Source organism: Salvelinus alpinus, chromosome 5 (assembly GCF_045679555.1).
Source record: "Salvelinus alpinus chromosome 5, SLU_Salpinus.1, whole genome shotgun sequence".
Lineage (NCBI taxonomy): Eukaryota > Metazoa > Chordata > Actinopteri > Salmoniformes > Salmonidae > Salvelinus > Salvelinus alpinus.
This window is the reverse complement of record NC_092090.1, coordinates 50,979,803-51,001,957: the sequence shown is the minus strand read 5'-3', so window position 1 is coordinate 51,001,957 and position 22,155 is coordinate 50,979,803. Positions and strand designations below refer to the sequence as shown.

The 22,155-nt window shown below is 41.0% G+C and overlaps 1 pseudogene; it reads left to right on the top strand.

The window, feature by feature from the left end:
* Positions 1-5,155: 5,155 nt before the first annotated feature.
* Positions 5,156-5,899, top strand: LOC139575207 (uncharacterized; annotated as a pseudogene).
* Positions 5,900-22,155: the final 16,256 nt, after the last annotated feature.

Genomic DNA, 22,155 nt, shown 5'->3' with positions numbered 1-22,155 from the left:
AAAAAGGCTTTTCGGCGAAAGCATAAGATGCTATTATCTGATGATAGCACAACAGTAAACAAAGAGAGTGTAGCATATTTCAAACCTGCATGCGCAACACAAAACGCAGAAATAAAATATAAATCATGCCTTACCTATGACGAGTTTCTTTGTTGGCACTCCAATATGTCCCATAAACATCACAAATGGTCCTTTTGTTCGATTAATTCCGTCCATATATATCCAAATTGTCCATTTATTTGGCGCATTTGATCCAGAAAAAAACAGCTACCAATTTGCGCAACGTCACTACAAAATATCTAAAAAATTACCTCTAAACTTTGCCAAAACATTTCAAACTACTTTTGTAATACAACTTTAGGTATTTTTAAACATTAATAATCGATCAAATTGAAGACGGGTCTAACTGTTTTCAATACAGGAGGACAACAAACTGACGCTACTTTTCTAGTCTTGCGGAACTCTCAAACAGTACACATAACGTGACACTGATTCCAGATGGCCATACTTCTTCATTGCACAAAGGAATAACCTCAACCAATTTCCAAAGACTGGTGACATCCAGTGGAAGCGGTAGGAACTGCAAACAGGTTGAAAATCTGAATGGTTAGTCCTCGGGGTTTTGCCTGCTACATAAGTTCTGTGATACTCACAGACATGTTTCAAACAGTTTTAGAAACTTCAGAGTGTTTTGTAATCAAATATAATAATAATATGCATATGTTATATTCTGGGGATGAGTAGAAGGAAGTTGAAATTGGGCACGCTATTTATCCAAAAGTGATAATGCTGCCCCCTATCCTAGAGAAGTTAAATTACGAGCCTAGTTGGTTTAGCCAAAGAAAAAGTCAGGAACCTTCCCGCTAGCCATGATTGGCTGAGATAATGAGTGGACTGGACATGCTGAAAGATGAGTTTCAGATTGGTCTGCGGGGTAGCATCTTGTGTCTATAAAATGAGCTCTTCGTTATGCGTAGATAATCCTTTCTACTGCAGTTTTTCCGAAAGATGTAACATTAGCCATGTAGAACTGGAAATATGTTGCTACTGCTCTCAATAACATTGCTGCCCTGAATTTATCAGGCGCTATCGACAAAGTTCATTGGGAAAAAGTTGGTGGAATACTTTCTGGAGGACGATCGTGCCATGCTGACTCTCTCTGACTCTGAAAATGAATCAGATGATGAGGAAATCCCTGATTTAGGTAAAAACATTTTAAATTGAAGAAGACATTGTAGAGACTACTGATGACAGTGATGGGGAAGAAACGGCGATCAACAATGTTGTTGTCACAGAAGAAGTTGACCGAGGTTTGAAATCAGTGGAATATCTGGTAGAAGCAGAGTATGATAAGGAGATGAATAGAATTCTGGCGTTTGATTGCAAATACATAGGGAGTCGAAAAGAGAACACAGAAGGCTGTTGTATAAAACACCTGTCTCCGGATTATATCTTCAAACTAAGGGCATCCATGACATAGAGGGAGAAATATCCGATGATTCTTATGGCATTGCACACGGTCAGTGTGAACCAGAGTGACTTGACACAATGGGCCAAGCAAGCTGTGCAAACTAAACAGAAACGACACAGGACATGTTATTTAACCTGTCTAACCTGTTTAGGCCAGGGGTGCCGCTAGCGGCACTCCTCCCACATTCCATTGAAAAGGCAGAGCGGCAAATTCAAAAAAAAAATTATTTGAAATATTTAACTTTCACACATTAACAAGTCCAATACAGCATTTGAAAGATAAACATCTTGTCAATCCAGCCAACATGTCCGATTTTTTAAATGTTTTACAGAGAAAACACCACATATATTTATGTTAGGTCACCACCAAATAAAAAAAGACAGACAGACATTTTTCACAGCACAAGTAGGCTGCAGGTAGCATGCACAAGCCAACCTAACTAACCTAGAACCAACCTAAATAACCTAGAAAAAACTACCTCAGATGACAGTCCTATAACATGTTAAACAATAAATCTATGTTTTGTTCCAAAAAATTGCATATTCTAGCTATAAATCTGTTTTACATTACTGCTACCATCATAGCTACAGTCAGAAATCGCACGGGAGTAGCCAGAGAAAATACAGACACCAACGTCAACTACCTAATTACTCATCATAAAACATTTCAGACAAATATATGGTGGATAGCTAATGAAAGACAAATATCTTGTGAATACAGACAATATTTCCGATTGTTGAAGTGTTTTACAGCGAAAACACAATATATCGTTATATTAGCTTACTACAATAGCTAGCACACAGTAGCATTGATTCTAGTCAAACGGTAGCGTTAGCACAGTTCGACAGATATATGAAAAAGCATCCCAAATTGGGTCCTTATCTTTGTTGATCTTCAATCAGAATGTTCTCCAAGGGGTCCTTTGTTCAGAAACGTCTTTATTTCGATCCAGAACGAACAATTTCCCTCTTGAATTAGCAAGCACACTTGCCGTGCGATGCTAACCTCTCATTCTTGAACCAATTCTTGCGTCGCATCACGTCTAAAGTCCAGAATAAATTTCAATAATATAATTAAACTATATTGAAAAAACATACTTTAGGATGATATTGTGACATGTATCAAAGAAAATCGAAGCCAGAGATCATATTCACCTTTAAAAAGGTTCTTCCATGAGCCGAGTACAGATCCAACTTCGCGCCTTCCCAAAAAAATTAAAGTGCGCACTTCTCACTCCAAGATGTTGTATACAACCCCTGAACGAGATAATCAACTGATTTCTGCTCTCACTTCCGCATGACACCCAGGGGAAGGTGTATGACGTGTTTCTACAGTCATAAGTGACATGCCCTTTTATAGACAAGGTCTTAAAGAGAGACTTCGCATTTGGAAATCTCACTTCCGGATAGGAAAATGTCTGTAAAAAGAGTTCTGTTTCACTTAGAGAAATAATTCAAACGCTTTTAAAAACTAGAGACTGTTTTCTATCCAATAGTAATAATAATATGCATATTGTACGAGCAAGAATTGAGTACGAGGCCGTTTAAATATCATACGATTTTCTCCAAAAGTGAAAACAGCACCCCCTTGTCCTCAACAGGTTAACCTGTCTAGCCCCTGGGTTCCGCTAGCGGAACCCCCCCACTTTCCACTGAAAAGGCAGCGCGCGTAATTATTTTTTTGAAATATTTAACTTTCACACATTAACAAGTCCAATACAGCAAATGAAAGATAAACATCTTGTGAATCCAGCCAACATGTCCGATTTTTTAAATGTTTTACAGCGAAAACACCACGTATATTTATGTTAGCTCACCACCAAATACAAAAAAGCACAGACATTTCTTTCACAGCACAGGTAGCTTGCACAAAACCGACCAAATAGAGATAGAATTAGTCACTAACCAAGAAACAACTTCATCAGATGACAGTCTTATAACATGTTATACAATAAATCTATGTTTTGTTCGAAAAATGTGCTTATTTCAGGTATAAATCATAGTTTTACATTGCAGCTACAATCACAAATAGCACCGAAGCAGCTAGAACAATTACAGAGACCAACGTGAAATACCTAAATACTCATCATAAAACATTTATGAAAAATACATGGTGTACAGCAAATGAAAGACAAACATCTTGTGAATCCAGCCAATATTTCAGATTTTTTAAGTGTTTTACAGCGAAAACACAATATAGCATTATATTAGCTTACTACAATAGCCAACCACACAACCGCATTCATTCAACGCAAAGGTAGCGATAGCGAAAAAAACAGCAAAAGATATACATTTATTCACTAACCTTCACAATCTTCATCAGATGACAGTCCTATAACATCATATTACACAATACATATATGGTTTGTTCGAAAATGTGCATATTTAGAGCTGAAATCCGTGGTTATACATTGTGAAAACGTAGCAACTTTTTCCCAGAATCTCCGAAAATATTTCTGACACTCACCTAATCTGACCAAATAACTCATCATAAACTTTACTAAAAAATACATGTTGGATAGCAAATGAAAGATACACTAGTTCTTAATGCAATCGCCGTGTTAGAATTCTGAAAATAACTTTAGTACGACATACAGCTTACGTTATAACGAGACAGCGCCTGCAATGAGGGAGGAAAATAATACTAAACATTTTCCACAGAAATACGAAATAACATCATAAATGGTTCCTACTTTTGCTGAGCTTCCATCAGAATCTTGTACAAGGGGTCCTTTGTCCAGAACAATCGTTGTTTTGGTTTTAGAATGTCCTCTTATCCAGTCGAATTAGCAACCAAAGCTAGCCAAGTGGCGCGAAGCTGTCCATCGTCACCAAACGCAGAGAACAGAAAAAGCTAAAACTCCCGATAAACTTTCAATAATCTGATAAAACTATATTGAAAAAACATACTTTACGATGATATTATCACATTTATCAAATAAAATCAAAGCCGGAGATATTAGCCGTCTATAACGAAAGCTTTTCAGAAGCCAATGCTGATGTCCTTCCCGCCCCTTGCTGAACAAAGGAAATTTGGGGTCATGTCATTCCAAGAGCTCTCGTTCGACCTTAGATCAAGCTATACACCCCATTTCACCTCTCACTGCCTGTTGACATCTAGTGGAAGGCGTATGAAGTGCATGTATATCCATAGATTTCAAGCAAATGAATAGGAAGGCCCCGGAACAGAGCCTCGATTTCAGATTTTTCACTTCCTGACAGGAAGTTTGCTGCAAAATGAGTTCTGTTTTACTCACAGATATAATTCAAACGGTTTTAGAAACTTGAGTGTTTTCTATCCAATAATAATAATAATATGCATATTGTACGAGCAAGAATTGAGTACGAGGCAGTTTAATTTGGGAACGATTTTTTACAAAGTGAAAACAGCGCCCCCCTATCCCAAAGAAGTTAATGAAAGGGGTTGCAGTCTGCCGTGCAGCTTTCATCCATGTAAACTCAGCAAAAAAAGAAACATCCCTTTTGCAGGACCCTGTCTTTCAAAGATAATTCGTAAAAATCCTAATAACTTCACAGATCTTCACTGTAAAGGGTTTAAACACTGTTTCCCATGCCTGTTCAATGAACCGTAAACAATTAATGAACATGCACCTGTGGAACGGTCGTCAAGACAGTAACAGCTTACAGACGGTAGGCAATAAAGATCACAGTTATGAAAACTTAGGACACTAAAGAGGCCTTTCTACTGACTCTGAAAAACACCAAAAGAAAGATGCCCAGGGTCCCTGCTCATCTGCGTGAATGTGCCTTAGGCATGCTGCAAGGAGGCATGAGGACTGCAGATGTGGCCAGGGCAATAAATTGCAATGTCCGTACTGTGAGACGCCCAAGACAGCGCTACAGGGAGACAGGACGGACAGCTGATCATCCTCGCAGTGGCAGACCCCGTGTAACAATACCTGCACAGGATAGGTGCATCCGAACACCACACCTGCGGGACAGGTGCAGGATGGCAAAAACAACTGCCCGAGTTACACCAGGTACGCGCAATCCCTCCATCAGTGCGCAGACTGTCCGCAATAGGCTGAGAGAGGCTGGACTGAGGGCTTGAAGGCCTGTTGTAAGGCAGGTCCTCACCAGATATCACCGGCAACAACGTCGCCTGTGGGCACAAACCCACAGTCGCTGGAACGAGACAGGACTGGCAAAATGTGCTCTTCACTGACGAGTCGCAGTTGTCTCACCAGGGGTGATGGTCGGATTCGCGTTTATCGTCGAAGGAATGAGCGTTACACTGAGGACTGTACTCTGGAGTGGGATCGATTTGGAGGTGGAGGGTCTGTCATGGTCTGGGGTGGTGTGTCACAGCATCATCAGACTGAGCTTGTTGTCATTGCAGGCAATCTCTACGCTGTGCGTTACAGGGAAGACATCCTCCTCCCTCATGTGGTACCCTTCCTGCAGCCTCATCCTGACATGACCCTCCAGCATGACAATGCCACCAGCCATACTGCTGTTTCTGTGCGTGATTTCCTGTAAGACAGGAATGTCAGTGTTCTGCCATGGCCAGCGAAGAGCCCGGATCTCAATCCCATTGACCACGTCTGGGACCTGTTGGATCGGAGGGTAAGGGCTTGGGCCATTCCCCCCAGAAATGTCCGGGAACTTACAGGTGCCTTGTTGGAAGAGTGGGGTAACATCTCACAGCAAGAACTGGCAAATCTCTATTCAAATGACTCTTTCCTAACACACACGCCAAATGTTGCTGCTACCATAAACAAAATGTATCCTGCTACTCAGCCACTTTACCCCTGATTGTATGCATAGAACTACCTTGTTTATCACTGATATCATTATTGATATTGTTCTTGTTCATACTGTATGTAATTTATATTGACACTATCTATTTCTGATATTGCTACTATGCAAGTAACCATTTGGCTGTACCGTTTAAACCTTCTGTAGAGATCCATCCACTTCGCAAGATTTGGCCAGTGGTGTAAATACTTAAGAAAAAATACTTTAAAGCGAGACCGCACCGAAATTAATGGCGGAATAGTAGTGTAACATTTTTCAACAGAACAACGAATTAACATCATAAATAGTTCTTACTTTTTGATGAGCTTCCATCAGAATCTTGTGCAAGTTGTCCTTTGTCCAGAATAACCGTTGCTCGGTTGTAGATTGTCGTCTTCAACTTAGGAATTAGCAGCAAACATTAGCTATGTGGCCCAGACGTGTCCAACTCTTCATAACGCAGCACAAAGAAAATTCCGAAAATCGCAATATACTGATATAAACTGATATAACTCGGTTTAAAATATCTACATTATGATGTTTTTAACACCTATATCGAATAAAATCAGAGCCGGATATATCTAAGGCCTATAACGAGAGCTTTTCAGAATGCCATCCTGAGGTCTGTCTTGCGTCATGACGAACGTTGAAAAGAGTGCACCCCCGGTTCCAAGAGGTTTTGTACGGCCTCAGATCTGCCTAGCAACCCCATTCCAATTCTCACTGCTTACTGACATCTAGGGGAAATCGTATGCAGTGCATGTCGACTCATAGATTACATCTAAATTAATAAACTGACCCTGGAACAGAGTGCCCGATTTCAGATTTCTCACTTCCTGACAGGAAGTTTGCTGCAACTTGAGTTCTGTTTTACTCACAGATATAATTCAAACGGTTTTAGAAACTAGAGAGTGTTTTCTATCCAATAGTAATAATAATATGCATATTGTACGAGCAAGAATTGAGTACGAGGCAGTTTAATTTGGGAACGAATTTTTACAAAGTGAAAACAGCTCCCCATATTGACAAGAAGTTAAAGTACTATTTAACTATTTTGGGGGGATGATCTGTGCTTTACTTTAGTATTTATATTTCTGGCAACTTTTACTTTTACTTCACTACATTACAAAATAAAAGAATGTACTTTTTACTCCATACATTTTCCCTGACACCCAAAATTACTTCATACATTTTGACAGGAAAAGTGTTCAATTCACACACTTATCAAGAGAACATCCCTGGTCATCCCTACTGCATCTGATCTGACTCACTAAACACAAAATGATTTGTTTGTAAGTTATGTCTTGGTGTTGGAGTTTGCCCCTGGCTATCCATCAATAAAACATTTGTTTTTATTCTTGTGCCGTCTGGTTTGCTTAATATAAGGAATTTGAAATGATTTATACTTTTACTTTTTTTAAAGCAAATACTTTAAGACTTTTACTCAAGTAGTATTTTACTGGGTGACTTTTAATTTTACTTCAGTCATTTTCTATGAAGGTATGTTTACTTTTACTCAAGTTTGACAATTTAGTACTTTTCCATCACTGGATATTTTTTTTATATTTAAACTTGAACTAGGCAAGTCAGTTAATAAGAACAAATGTTTATTGATAATTACAGCCTATTAGGGAAAAGTTGGTTAGCTGTATTGTTCAGGGGCAGAATGACAGATTTTTCCTTGTCAGCTCAGGGATTAAATCCAGCAACTTTTTGGTTACTGGCCCAACACTCTAACCACTAGCCTACCTGCCACCTGGATATGGCTGGGGGCTAAAGCATTTCTTTCACATGACCCATCAATTTAGACAAGTGTGTCTGGGTAAGCATCATCTAATATTTATAAAATATTTTTATCTGGACACAATCTGTTTACATTGAATTTTTCTTATGGTAGGCAACTACTTTTACCACTTTTAGTGTTAACCTTTACTACGCTACTCACTGTTTAGCACATGACCTCACATGTGAATCCTTAAAGAGATGGGTGAGGCTGGCTTAATAAGAGGGTGTGAACAATGCTGAATTGGTGTAGACAACAGAGAGCTCTCCAGTAGGTACCAACATTTTCTCAAAAGTAAATTTGCAAGTTTATCAACATTAAAAGCAGAATTACTTTCCCATTGTTCCTCAAAAATACACTGTGTGACATACCATTTTGTGGCTCTGAGTCCCTACTTTTATCCAATGTAAAAAACACAATTTCAAATGTTGCTACATAGGACCGATTTGAGCCTGTCGGTCACAGAATATATTCATCCACACCTTTGTTTCATAACAAAACCGTAAAGCAACCTCTGTCCGGCGAAGTCCACAAAGCATATTGCATTTAACAAACAGTTACATGACTGACCTACAGCATGGCCAAGCAACCTAGGGATATGTGTTCCGCTACCGGGACAACTTCCGGTGAAACTGGAGGGTGCACAAATCAAATAAATAATCATATAAATTATGGATATTACATATTTAAGTACATAAGTGTCTTATATCAGCTGAAAGCTTAAATTCTTGTGAATCTAACTGCATTGTCTGATTTACAGTAGCTTTTACAGTGAAAACATGCATTGCGATTGTTTGAGGACTGCGCCCCACATCAAAATATTTTTCCACCGGCACAGGTTTCATACATTCACAAATAACGATTAAATATTCACTTCGTTTTTGAAAATCTTCCTCTGATTTGTCATCCAAAGGGTCCCAGCTATAACATCTAGTGTCGTTTTGTTCGATAAAATCCTTCATTATATCCCAAAAAGTCAGTTTAGTTGGCGCCATCGATTTGAGTAATCCACTCGTTCAACATGCAGAGAAAGGAATCTGAAAAATCTACCCCTAAACTTTGTTTCAACAAGTCAAATACGTTTCTATTTACGCCTCAGATACCCTAAAATGTAATCAAACTATAATATTTCTTACGGAAAGAAGTATGTTCAATAGGAAACCGATTTTAGCAGGTGTGTACTGTCTTCATGGCTCGCGCAAACACGAATTTCCAAGACTGTGTCCCTGTACTAAAACTGATATTTCTTATTTGTTTTTTAAGTTACAAGCTTGAAACCTTGAACATAGACTGCTGACACCCTGTGGAAGCCATAGGAATTGCATCCAGGGAGCAAATGGTCAATATGACCTTTTACTTGCCTTTCTAAGAGGATGGTCTCTCAAAATAAATATTCTCCTACAATATTTTAACATTTCTACAAACTTCAAAGTGTTTTCTTTCCAATGGTACCAATGATATGCATATCCTGGCTTCAGGCCTTGACCAACAGGCAGTTTACTTTGGGCACATCATTCAGGCGGAAATGGAGAAAAAAAGAGACCTAGCCCTAATGTTTAATATTTCCAACATATCCGGACCACTAAATAACTATTGATTTAGAACCACCGCAAGTCACAAAGAAAACTGGAGCTGCCTCCACTAATCCAGCACCATTTCAATTTCAACACCAAATCACCTCTCCTTAGTCTAATACAGTGAAAACTAAAAGATATGTTGACTCACCCTACTTGTAGAGAAACACTAATCCATCCTCCTCTCTTTCATGTTGACGAAGTGGTCTATCACTCTGTCATACAGTACACGCTTACATTTTTTGTCGTCCCATGAAAGAAAGTATACTAACTTAGCCAGGTGTAACGGCTGTCGCTTTCCTCATCCTCAGATGAGGTGAGGAGAGAAGGATCTTCGGACCAAAATGCGGAGTCAGGGAAATATGCCATCTTTATTTTTAATACGAAAACTGATGACACGAAAACAAACACTTTACAAAACTTACAAAATAACAAAACGACGTAGAACGGAACCTGAACATAAACTCACATGACAAACGTAAACTCACGAACAGGAACGTTACATCGAAACGTACGAACAGCCAAACAGCCCCGATAGTGAATAACATCGAACACAACGAAGACATCACAGGAGACAATCACCCACCAACAAACAGTGAGAATGCCCTACCTAAATATGACTCTTAATTAGAGGCAAACGCAAACCACCTGCCTCTAATCAAGAGCCATACCAGGCAAACCGAAACCAACATAGAAACAGATAACATAGAATGCCCACCCAACCTCACGTCCTGACCAACTAACACACAAAAACTAACATAAATAGGTCAGGAACGTGACACCAGGTGGCAAAAATTTTTGCTCGATAACCAAACTTCCTTTCATGGGCAGCGTTAGCTAGTTAACATTAGCCTTCCATATCTAGCTACATAATGAACTTTCATTTTCTCAGGCCTGGGGTACAATGTATGAATTAATGGTTGGATCAGAATATCCGTGGTAATAATTGGCCAGTACGTTGAGTTAAGTAAAACCACAAGTTCAAATCCTTGTCTCCATCCATGGATAATTTAGGAAAGGTACAGTTTTAGCTAGCTAGCTAGCCACTGGAGGATAACACAATGAGATGCAACAATTCAAGTTGTTTCTGTCAATGACAGAATGTGATTTAATAGGAGTGACTCTCGATGTAATTTAATAGGAGTGACGCCAAATCTAAACTGGCTTCGCTCGACACTTTTTTTTTGGTGTGCCAGGACCATTCACAGTTGAGCTCGCTCAGTTTAGCTCAACACTGATTGCTCGCTGGCTTCCCTTGCATTCAATGCTACGGGTGGCAATAATGTCATACTCTTTTGGACCAGACCGGATCAGATAGATGGCCTACACATACAGAGACAGAGGGGTGCTGTTTCGCTCGCTCAGATGCTTTCTCCGGTCAGATACATTCAGCCTCTTGCGAATTGAAGGAAAATTATGAAACACAGAGAGATGACAGATAAATTATTGATCTTTTATTTTATATTTTGTTGTAAATTTTTGGGGGGAAGCCTGGCTTCCCTTGTTATCCATGAATACATGCCATTGTATATTACATAATGTTTGTGGTACATACGAAATGAGAAGTCACACCACCTAAATATATATTTTTTTAAATGTTGGTATTTTACACACTTTTTCTCTCCAAACCAACTACATTTTTTTAAAGATATTTGTATTTATTAAGGATTCCCATTATCTGCTGCCAAGGCAGCAGCTACTCTTCCTGGGGTCCAAACACATTAACTTGGCTTTCGAAGACCTTGTGTGCTTGAAATACTATCAGCTTTTATGACCCTGATAAAGATAGCACGATTATATCTAACTGCGCATTATTTTGAGACTCTGAAATAAATAAATATTTTTTCTCCACTCTTGTTTCTGAGTAAAAATGTAGCCTACATTTGGTGTATCATTTGACTGCAAGAAATGCTTAATTCTGCAGGAGTTAATATAACGGCTATGTGAGAGGTTATAGACCTCCAGTCAGCGTCCAGATGGGTTAAATGGAAACTGAAATCTATCTGAACAGTACACTGGTAAACTTTTCTGTAATTTCAACAGTAAAACACTATTTGCACAGCATTATGGGTAAACTGCTGAAAATACTGTTATTAACTGTAATTGTAAGCCTCCTGTAAAAATTACTCTAACTTACTGTAATTCTTTACAGTAGTACCCGAACGCTGCTGTAGTTGGCGACGCCAAACAGCCTGTGGTGTGTGTGTGTTAAAGAGAGAGAAAGAGAGCTGTATCACATAGTTGAAACCAAGAATGTTCTCAGGGCAGGTCTGCCAGTTTTGACTAGCAGAAGTGACTTTTCGTAGTAGGTCACGAGAATTAACGCAACAGGTTAGGATAATTCGAAAAGGTTAGGCAAAGCTAAAATTCTAACATTGTCCCCGACGCGACTCAGACTCTACTGCAGGTTTTCTTAACTAAGCTACTAACCTAGCTAGCTAGCTTGTTTGAATTGGGTTTGCTGCGTTTATCTTTCTTGCTGGTAAAATAATCAGTGATATTGTAGCTATTGAACAAATCATTTTAGTATTAACAACGTTCAGAAATCCATATGTGTGTTTCTTTGGATAGGTTACTTAACCGGTGGGTGCATGACATGGGTGGCATGGTGCTAACGCTATGGTATTAAATGCAAAGTGGTCGTAGGCTTCACCAGGAAAAAAGACTGTTCGTCTAGGGAGGGAGCAAGAGTTTAGCTAGGTCGAATGCACCTTTAGTTTGTCAGCAGGCACGGACTGACATTTTGCATTGGGATGTATAATTTTTGATGATTCTGTATTTGAAATGAGAGGTGTCAGATGATAGGGGATTGGTGCTTGCTAACATTAGATACCATATAGCTCAGAGATGGGGAACTCCATTGGATACGTAAATATCTCTGGTTAGCTCTATATAGTCTGGGGACACATGTGATTTAGCAAAAGTGTAGTGGAATATTCACCCTGCTTTTGTTATCCTTATTAATCCATTAAATTAGAGGACCAATGTTCCCTCTAAACTGCACGCCTAGAATTAATATCAGCCCACGAAGAGAAGCAGGAGATTCAACTTCACTAATTTTCCCCCCCCGTTAGTTATTAACACTATCAACTTTTTCCTGTACTGTGGCAATCGTGATCGAATAAACGCAATATTAGCCACTTTCAATGCAACATTCCGAAACCAAACGAACTATGCAAGATATTTTGTTGTAGGCAGATCGCATCAGAGTAGGATTCTATTGCATTGACACACAGAACTCAGCCCCTACTCTGGGAATAACCAATCAGAGCTGCAGTAGGCATATATGCAAATAAACCATTGCCATATATGGATATGTGCCATTTGCTTTTAACTGGACTGTGTTTACAGCTGTGGTTGTGACTAGATGGGCTTGCTTAGAGATCAAAGGGAGAACTGCATGTAGCCAAGTGTGCTCAACTTTTGCTAGTTAGTGAGTTATTTGCCCAGTTATAGATAATGTGTAGTCCACAATGGGGAGTGATTGCTTATAGCCAAGTATGCACATATTTTGCTCTTTAGTGAGTTATTTGCCCAGTTATATATAATTTCTAGTCCACAATGGGAGAGTGATTGCTTCCCCAAGAGCACAAAACATGTACATTTCTAGACATCTTTGAAAAGCCAGTCAGGTGAATCGTTTTTTTTTTTTTTTTTAAGGGGTTAAGGGGCAGTGTTATATTTTGACACAGGCTTGACTTAGCTAAGTAGCCTCTGGCAGAGGGTAACATAATTTGTCTGATTCTCTGTAATAATGATATGGGAATAATTGTATTTTGTTAAGTTAAGTGGTTTCTTGCATCAAACAACACAGCAACATGTTCAGTCACCTCCTTGTCTGAAGGACAAGTGGAGAAACAGGTTAATGTCAAGCCTTGAATGTTTTTTCAAAAGCCTCATGGAATGAATGCCAACTATGGTTGCACATTTTGGGGAATATTCAGAGGTGGAAACTTTCTGTGGGAATTAACGGGAATATATTGGAATTAACAGGAATATATGGGAATTAACAGAAATATTAGCAAATTCATATTAATACCTTTTAAATGTAGATGTTTTTTGCATTGGATATATTTACCATATCATATGGAGACAGAAACATGAACCTTTTACCTTATCATAAGTAGACATAATTGCAAATAATTAAATCCTTCCAATAGAAATAAAAAATATTTTTTTTTTGTTACGAATTGATCTTTAAATTAAATTAGTTGCCACCTCTTGCACATCAGACTCTGAAGCCTCATCTTCACTGTCACTTTCCAACCTTGTTGAGGATAGCTCGTTGTCAGGCTCAAAAAGCCTGAAATTTACCAGGATGGCCACCAATTTGTCAAACCTTGTATTGGTCAGCCTGTTGCATGCTTTGGTGTGTGTGTTCCCAAACAAGGACCAGTTGCGCTCTGAGGTGGCTGATGTTGGTGGGATTTGGAGGATGATGGAGGCAACAGGGGAAAGAGCCTCAGATCCACAAAGTCCCTTCCACCAGGTGGCTGATGAGATATGTTGGAACGACTGCCATACTGTATCTCCATCCTTCCCCTCCAGGAGACTGTCAAACATGATGACAACACCACCCGAATGGGTGTTGCTGGTCAGCTTCAATGTGGTGCTCTTATTCTTCCCACTTTGCTTGGTGAGGTGTTGATGATTCGTTACTAGAGAAATGAGACCAAGTTGAGACGCTGGACGAGGTGGATAAGGTATAATAAGACAGTTTATTCGGATGTAAAGATATCTGAGCAAAGCGTGCACGGGGTCGTTCATTTAGCTCAGAAGGAACTAGCAGAAGCGAGTCCCGAAACATATTGTGCAATACATTTTATACAGTGAATGACGTAGGTAGATTCTGGTAGTTCGTGCTCCTGACTGGTCGTTGTAAGTGGAGGCCCCTCCCCTCCACACTGGTATCAATGACCCATTGGTTCTTGGCACTGTTCTTTGTTCTTGGAAACCCAGCCTGAAACAAGGGTGTGTGTGTGTGTGCGTGTGTGCACGTGCGTGTGCGTGCTCGTATAGTGGCATTCCTGCCTTATCAGTGGTCATAAAAGGTCTGAGTCAGCCATCCTCCCCTGCGTGTGGGAGTGAGGTTAGTATCTGTTACGGGCAGAACGTGTTTAACTGTGGGGTGTAGTAAGATATTTGCAACAAAGTCTGCTTTAATAAGGAAGGCATTATAACAGTATTATAGCTATGTGTTAAGGTCAATGAAGACAGCATTCATTACAAATCCCCCTCTTCACGTCTTAAAAGACGTGACCACAGTAAAATTTGTCAGTAGACAAATTTTTTATTCCCCCTCTTCATGTCTCACCAGAGACGTGACAATAGTAAAACATAGTAATGCAAGCCGGGGAAAATTTGTCAGTAGACAAATTTTTGATTCCCCCTCTTCACGTCTCACCAGAGACGTGACAATAGTAAAACATCTAGCCATCAAATTGATACTCAGGCTCAGCTTCCTTAATAGCAAGGAGTGGGTACATCTGACCCCTATCGGCCTGCTTTGGGTCAATAGCAGAGGTAATAACGACCGGATATCCCTAATCTCGCCCAGGGTGGGAGATCACCCGTCCCTCGGCGAGATTCCTTAGTTCGTGTGACTGGGAGTCGTTCCCACATTCTCACTAACTAAGGTTCCTATGTTTGGGATCGAATTTAGGGCGCTCAAATCGGCCCTGACCTCAGTCAAAGTTCTGGAAGGAATTGGTGCTGGAGTGCAATGTGTAAGGTGGTGCCAAGGTGCGCCTGATTTACCTTTGACCTGGACTGAGTGTGAAGTAACCTCCTTCACTTCGTACGGTCCAGTCCACCTGGGTTCCAGCCACTTTCTCTTGTGGACCTTGACCCTCACTCAGTCACCAACCTTTACCTTCAGTGGCGGCGGATCTCCCGTCAGCTCCCCCTCTTGGACCTTGTGAATCTGTGTGGAGAGAGCTGCAGAAAGTTCCGTCAATTTTCTCACATAATCAGACATTACAATTTGATGTACATCAAGGGTGGGCATATGACCTCCCTCCCTTGGTGTACCAGGCATGACTCTTCCAGTCATTATCTCATGAGAAGAGAGATGGGTGCCTGCACCTGGAGAGGCTCTCATGGCCATCAACGCCAGGGGCAGGGCTTCGACTCATGTCAACTTCGAACCTGCACATACATTTGATTGGCACGTTTCACGAGGCCTTGAGATTGGGGCCTGTACACTGACCCAAACTTGTGCACAATACCCAATCTTTCCTCCACCTGTCTCAGGTGTTGGTTACTGAAATGGGACCCGTTTGTCGGATCGGATTTGCCTTGGAACTCCATACCTTGGTATGAGTTCAGTCTGCAGCCACTTAATGACTGACCTGGCATCCTCACGTGCTGTTGGTATTGCCTCGACCCATTTGGAAAACCTGTCTACCATTACCAAAAGGTACCTTTTCCCATTAGTCACATTATCTGGCCCCATGTCAGTGTAATCTATGCTAATGTCCTGGAAACAAGCGTTAGGGACTGGGTATGAACCCATGGGCGTTTGATATGGTTTCTTTGGATTGTGGCTACCACAAATGCTGCACTCATCACAGAATAAATCTGTCATGTCTTTCATGTGGGGGTGCCACCAGATGTGGGACACCTTCTGTAAAGTCTTTGGTTTGCCTTCGTGTGTGGGCCCATGAGCTTCTCGTATTTGTTCTGGACAGAGGTTTGCTGGGGCCACTAGTCTGCCATCATGGCATCTCCACAGTTCATCAGGTCCCTTGGTGGCCCCTTTCTGTCCCCATACTGAGTGTTCATAGGGTCCTGCTGAGAACTGGAGTTATTTTATGTGTTGCTCTGTGAGCTCAGTCCGAGCTGGTTGGGTCTGTAGTACCATTTGTCTCGGGGTGTATCCGCCAGCTTTCTTGGCTGCTTTATCAGCTGCATCATTTCCCTCGCTGACTCTGTTTTTCAGTTGTTGATGTCCTTTACACTTCATGATGGCCACCTTCTCAGGTAGTGAGACCTATTTAATCAGTTTTTCCATCTGTGCCTTGTGTTTGATTGGAAGGTTTCCTGTGGTGGTGAAGTTGCGTCTCAGCCATTATGGTCCATTCGTATGGACTGCTCCATGAACATAAGCTGAGTCGGTGTAAATGTTCACAGTCTTCCCTTCAGCTCTTTCCAGTGCTTGTGTCAAACCTATGATTTCAGCTAATTGGGCTGATGCGGGTTGTGGGATGGTAGCAGATTCCAAAGTCACGTGTGATCCATCCGGAAGCTGCTGCACCACTGCGTATGCTGCTATGTTCCCTTCTTCTCCTCTATATCAGCATCCATCTGTGTACAACCATAGGTCAGGGTTGGTGAGTGGTTCGTTCCCCAGGTCAGGTCTCAGTTTCAGTTCTTGTGCAGCTCTTTCTGCGCAGGAATGGGGTAGTCCTTCTTCAGCATTGAGTGCGTCTGCCATGTTTTTGTCGGTGTTGACAAATGTGATGTGTGATTGTGTGCATTTATTCTGGATTTTTGTTTTTCTTTCAGCGCTGAACGTGAATTCTTTGCTCATCAGATATGCTGCAACCCCATGGTGGGTGTGGATTTCCAATGGATGGCACATTACCAGGTGGGCTGTTTTTTCAGTAGCTTTTGCCACTGCAGCCACATACCTGGAGCATGTGGTTTGTCCTACTTCAATGTGGTCCAGTTTGGAGGAGTGATACATCAACACTCTTCTCTCCCCCTCTTGTTTCTGGAAAAGGATGGATGATGTAAATCCTTCTTTTTCAGAAACATCCAGATGGAACTTGTTTTTGTAGTCAGGTGCTGTTAAGGCTGCTGCCGCTGAGAGATCTGTTTTCAAGAGTGCAAAAGCCTTTGATGCTTCAGTAGTCCAGGTCAATGATGAGTGTAGGTTGGTGGTGGGCAGCTTCAGGGCCATGGGGCATATTCGTCAGACATGCCCTGGAAAGGGGGAGGTGATTGCTGATTCGGGTCTGGATTGGGGTGATTGTATGCGGGTTGAAGGGCCGCACGTGGTTGATACATCATGGGACGGACCCCTCCCCTTACTCTCGGGGCGTATCCTCGTCCCCTATTCATCAGCCACTGGTTTTGGGCAGCTGTCACTGGGTATGGGCATTGCCGAGCCAGATGTCCTGTCTGTTTACAATTGTGACAGCCCCCCCAAGGTCCAGAATATCTGGGTTGTTGTCCCCATGGCGATGTATAGCCTTGTTGTGGTGGTTGGTAGTATGGTGGGGCTGCCATTGGTATTGGCTGCTCCAGGAGTTGTGACGATAGGGGAGGTCCCTGTGGGGTTGACATTGGTGGTTGTTGTTGTTATATCATTTGTAAAACAGTTTTTTCAATGATTTGCAAGATATCTGGTTGGTCATCAGCCATCATCTGTTTCTTGGGTTTCTCCCCTTTTTGGGCCTCTTTCAGTTGTAGTTTCAGAAGTTGTATCTGTAGGGACTGGACTTGTGTTTCAGCTCCTCCCTTGTCCTTGTTGTATTGGGTGATGTGGTGATGCACATGGGAGTTGAACTGAGCCTGGGGAAGTGCCATTAACCCCACAGTGCTCCTGAGTTTAGTTCGAACCTCATTTGGAGCTTTGTCTTCTCTTTTCAATGGGCCTGGTTGAGACCCATCACCCCGTCCTTGTGGGTGGATTGGTAGAGAGCCACCATGTCCCTGTAGTGAGACGGGGTTCGAACCACCACCACGTCCTTGTGTGTGAGCTCTATCCCTTTCCTCCCTTTCTCGATGATCAGGCCTCTCTTCACACATGAGTTGCCCTTCTTGGATGCCCAAAGTCATGCTACCTTTTAGGTGTCCTCCCTGCACCACAAACACCGGTGCCTGTACCACAGCAGGGGTCAGAAAAGGGTTTAATGGATTTATGGAATAGGGAGGTGGTGTTGTTTTCTCTCCCTGTGGCAGTTCCGGGTATAGATGGGTTGGGGCCGATGGGGTGGCTGTGGTGGCTGGTGGGGTGTCATTGTCGTTGGGCATGCCCTTTTTGGTGTCAGTTGGTGCTCCAGTGACCACCCCCATCATATCCGTTTTTTTATATGGGAGTGCCCTTCTTATTTCTTCAATCGCCCAAGTCCCTATACTTAACTCAGCCTCCGCTCTTTCCCTGTGCTTTGTCCCTTCTTTCTTAAATAAGTGTAACTTATTTCTCTCCACCTCACTTTCCACTCCCTCTTTTACAGCCTCCTCCAGTTCTTTCTCCATAGTTGTGAGTTGCCCTTTCGATGGGGCACCTCCACTAAAGTAACCTGCCTGTGTCCATTTCAGTCTCACTCCCTCCCACACCTTCTTTATTGATTTATACTTTTCCCTTCCCCCTGCTCTGTCCTGCATTCTCTGATCTAAGCATTCATTGAATTTGAGTTTGGGGACGGTGGTTGTGGCCATTTTGTCGTTAAGCTATGTCTGGGTCTTTTACTATCTTGGTGTACTTAGCCCGTCACTGGTCGAAACCAGCGATGTATCCTTGGTGCCGACACAGACTTATCTCTTGTGTCCCACCCTCGTACACAAAGAATTTTATTGCCTTATGTTTGGCGAATTAATTAAATACTTTCCCAAAGTATTTCGGCAATATCCTTTTGGAACAATATGTTAATAAATTCGAGCGCTTCTGAGATAATTATTGAATTAATTATGGGACCTATTTTTCTCAATAAGTTTTATTTGTCCATAATTAATGAATTATTTAAATACCTTCCCAAAGTATTTCAGTTATATCCTTTTGGAACAATATATTAATAAATTCAAGCGCTTCTAGAATAATTATTTAATTAATTCCAGGACTCCTTTTTCTCAAAAAATATTATTATCACATATTCAACTAATTAATTAAATACTTTCCCAAAGTATTTCAAACGTGTCCTTTTGGGACAATATATTAGTAAATTCAAGCGCTCCTAGAATAATTGTCAAATTAATTCTAGGACTTATTTTTCTCAAAAAATATTATTATCACATATTCAACTAATTAATTAAATAATTTCCCAAAGTATTTCAAATGTGTCCTTTTGGGACAATATATTAATATATTCAAGCGCTTCTATAATAATTGTCAAATTAATTCTAGTCCTTAAGGAAATACCTACAGCACAAGAGGGAAAAATCAAGCTTAATACAATCAAGTCATCACTCAGCACGGCGGCTGCAAAACGGCCCAAACTTTGACTCGGCGGTCACTTCAACACAGCCTTACTGTAGAATACCAGTAGTTAGTAACAATCAGTCTCGTGAAACGGTCAAGCAGTTACATTAATTTGGAGAGTTCAGGTTTAATTCCCATACTCCTAGTTCAAGCTTAGACTTCTTCTTGCTCCTAATCGAAAAATAGTTATCGACTAGTCCCGGATTGGCTAATACGACTTGAATCCCGAAATGTCAAGCTTAGATTTACCACTGATACTCCTGGTTGGATGCCACCCCAACCAGCCCCAGATTACTAATACGACTTGAATCAAAAACACTTATCAAGCTTAGATTTCTCACTGATACTCCTAGTTGAACAACACTTCAACTAGCTTCAGATTACTAATACAACTTGATCACATCTCATTCATCTATATCAAGCTTAGATTTCTCACTGATACTCCTAGTTGAACAACACTTCAACTAGCTTCAGATTACTAATACGACTTGATCATATTACGCAGATACCTTTACACAATGCCTTCAAATTATTAACAGTTTTCCATAAATTTTAACAGTGATTCATACTCACGCCCAGTAGTCCTAATCTCAATTTAGATATTGGCTATAATACAATATACAGATTTTGATTTAACAGGCTCTGTTTACCTTTTAATGTCGAGCTCTTTGATCAGTTTCCTGGGGTGAGTTGAATCCCCGAAGGCTCCTGTGGACAGGTCACCCGTCCTTCTGGAATCTGTCTCAAACTTCTCTTTTCTCACATCAACTCTCTATAGACCGAATTCAAAGGTTGAAAACCATCCTCTGCTACCAAGTTTTGTTGATGATTCGTTACTAGAGAAATGAGACCAAGTTGAGACGCTGGACGAGGTGGATAAGGTATAATAAGACAGTTTATTCGGATGTAAAGATATCTGAGCAAAGCGTGCACGGGCTCGTTCATTTAGCTCAGAAGGAACTAGCAGAAGCGAGTCCCGAAACATATTGTGCAGTACATTTTATACAGTGAATGACGTAGGTAGATTCTGGTAGTTCGTGCTCCTGACTGTGACCCATTGGTTCTTGGCACTGTTCTTTGTTCTTGGAAACCCAGCCTGAAACAAGGGTGTGTGTGTGTGTGCGTGTGTGCACGTGCGTGTGCATGCTCGTATAGTGGCATTCCTGCCTTATCAGTGGTCATAAAAGGTCTGAGTCAGCCATTCTCCCCTGCGTGTGGGAGTGAGGTTAGTATCTGTTACGGGCAGAACGTGTTTAACTGTGGGGTGTAGTAAGATATTTGCAACAAAGTCTGCTTTAATAAGGAAGGCATTATAACAGTATTATAGCTATGTGTTAAGGTCAATGAAGACAGCATTCATTACAGAGGTCAATTGCTGCTATAACTTGATGACCTTCACATACCTAACTCTTTTCTTGGCTCTCTTGTAGAGTGCATCCATTGTTTTCAGTGCCATGATGTCATTGAGGAGCAGATTCAATGCATGAGCAGCACAGCCAAAGGGTGTAATGTGCGGGTAGGACTCCTCCACTTTAGACCAAGCAGCCTTCATGTTCACAGCATTGTCTGTCACCAGTGCAAACACCGTCTGTGGTCCAAGGTCATTGATGACTGCTTTCAGCTCATCTGCAATGTAGAGACCGGTGTGTGTATGGTGTTCCTTGTGTCTGTGCTCTAGTAGAATACTGGTTGAGCAGTGGAGATGATGTAGTTAACCACTTGCATACACAGCGTGAGCAAGACATTCATCAGCATTTCTCTGACTATGTTCCTCCATTGAGTCAAAAAAACTTCTGATTCCAGGAGGACCATGAGCTGTTGCTATCAATAAGGTGTCTGATTCATCATTTTCACCTCGACTAGAAGTAGAGGGACTTTTGTCAGAGGTTGCTTGTTGTAAGCGCTGAGGGAACTTTATGCACTTGGCCAGATGATTCTGCATTTTTGTTGCATTCTTCACATATGAGTTGGCACAGTATTTGCAAATGTACACAGCTTTTCCTTCTACATTCGCTGCAGTGAAAGGTCTCCACACATCAGATAGTGCCTGTGGCATTTTATTAGAAACAAATGAGTAAAAACAAAAATACAATTCCATGTACAGATAAATATCTAAGCAGTTAGATTGAACAACTCCTTTGTAAGATATATTTTTTAAATGAAACATGTATGGAAACAGGTGAATTAACACTCCTTAGCAGGTTCAAGCAAGTTAAAACCCACATGGTAACAAAAACTAACTAGCAGAAATTGTTAACAAGTTAGAAATAATTTAAACACACTTTGCTGTAGACTACTATTTACTAGTTAACAAAAATCATGTATGTCATATAAAATATATTCACCCCACACAGTATTGTAATCAAAACTTACCAGAAAGCATGCAGTCCTTGGCTAAATAGCATAGTGTGGGCTCAATAGCATTT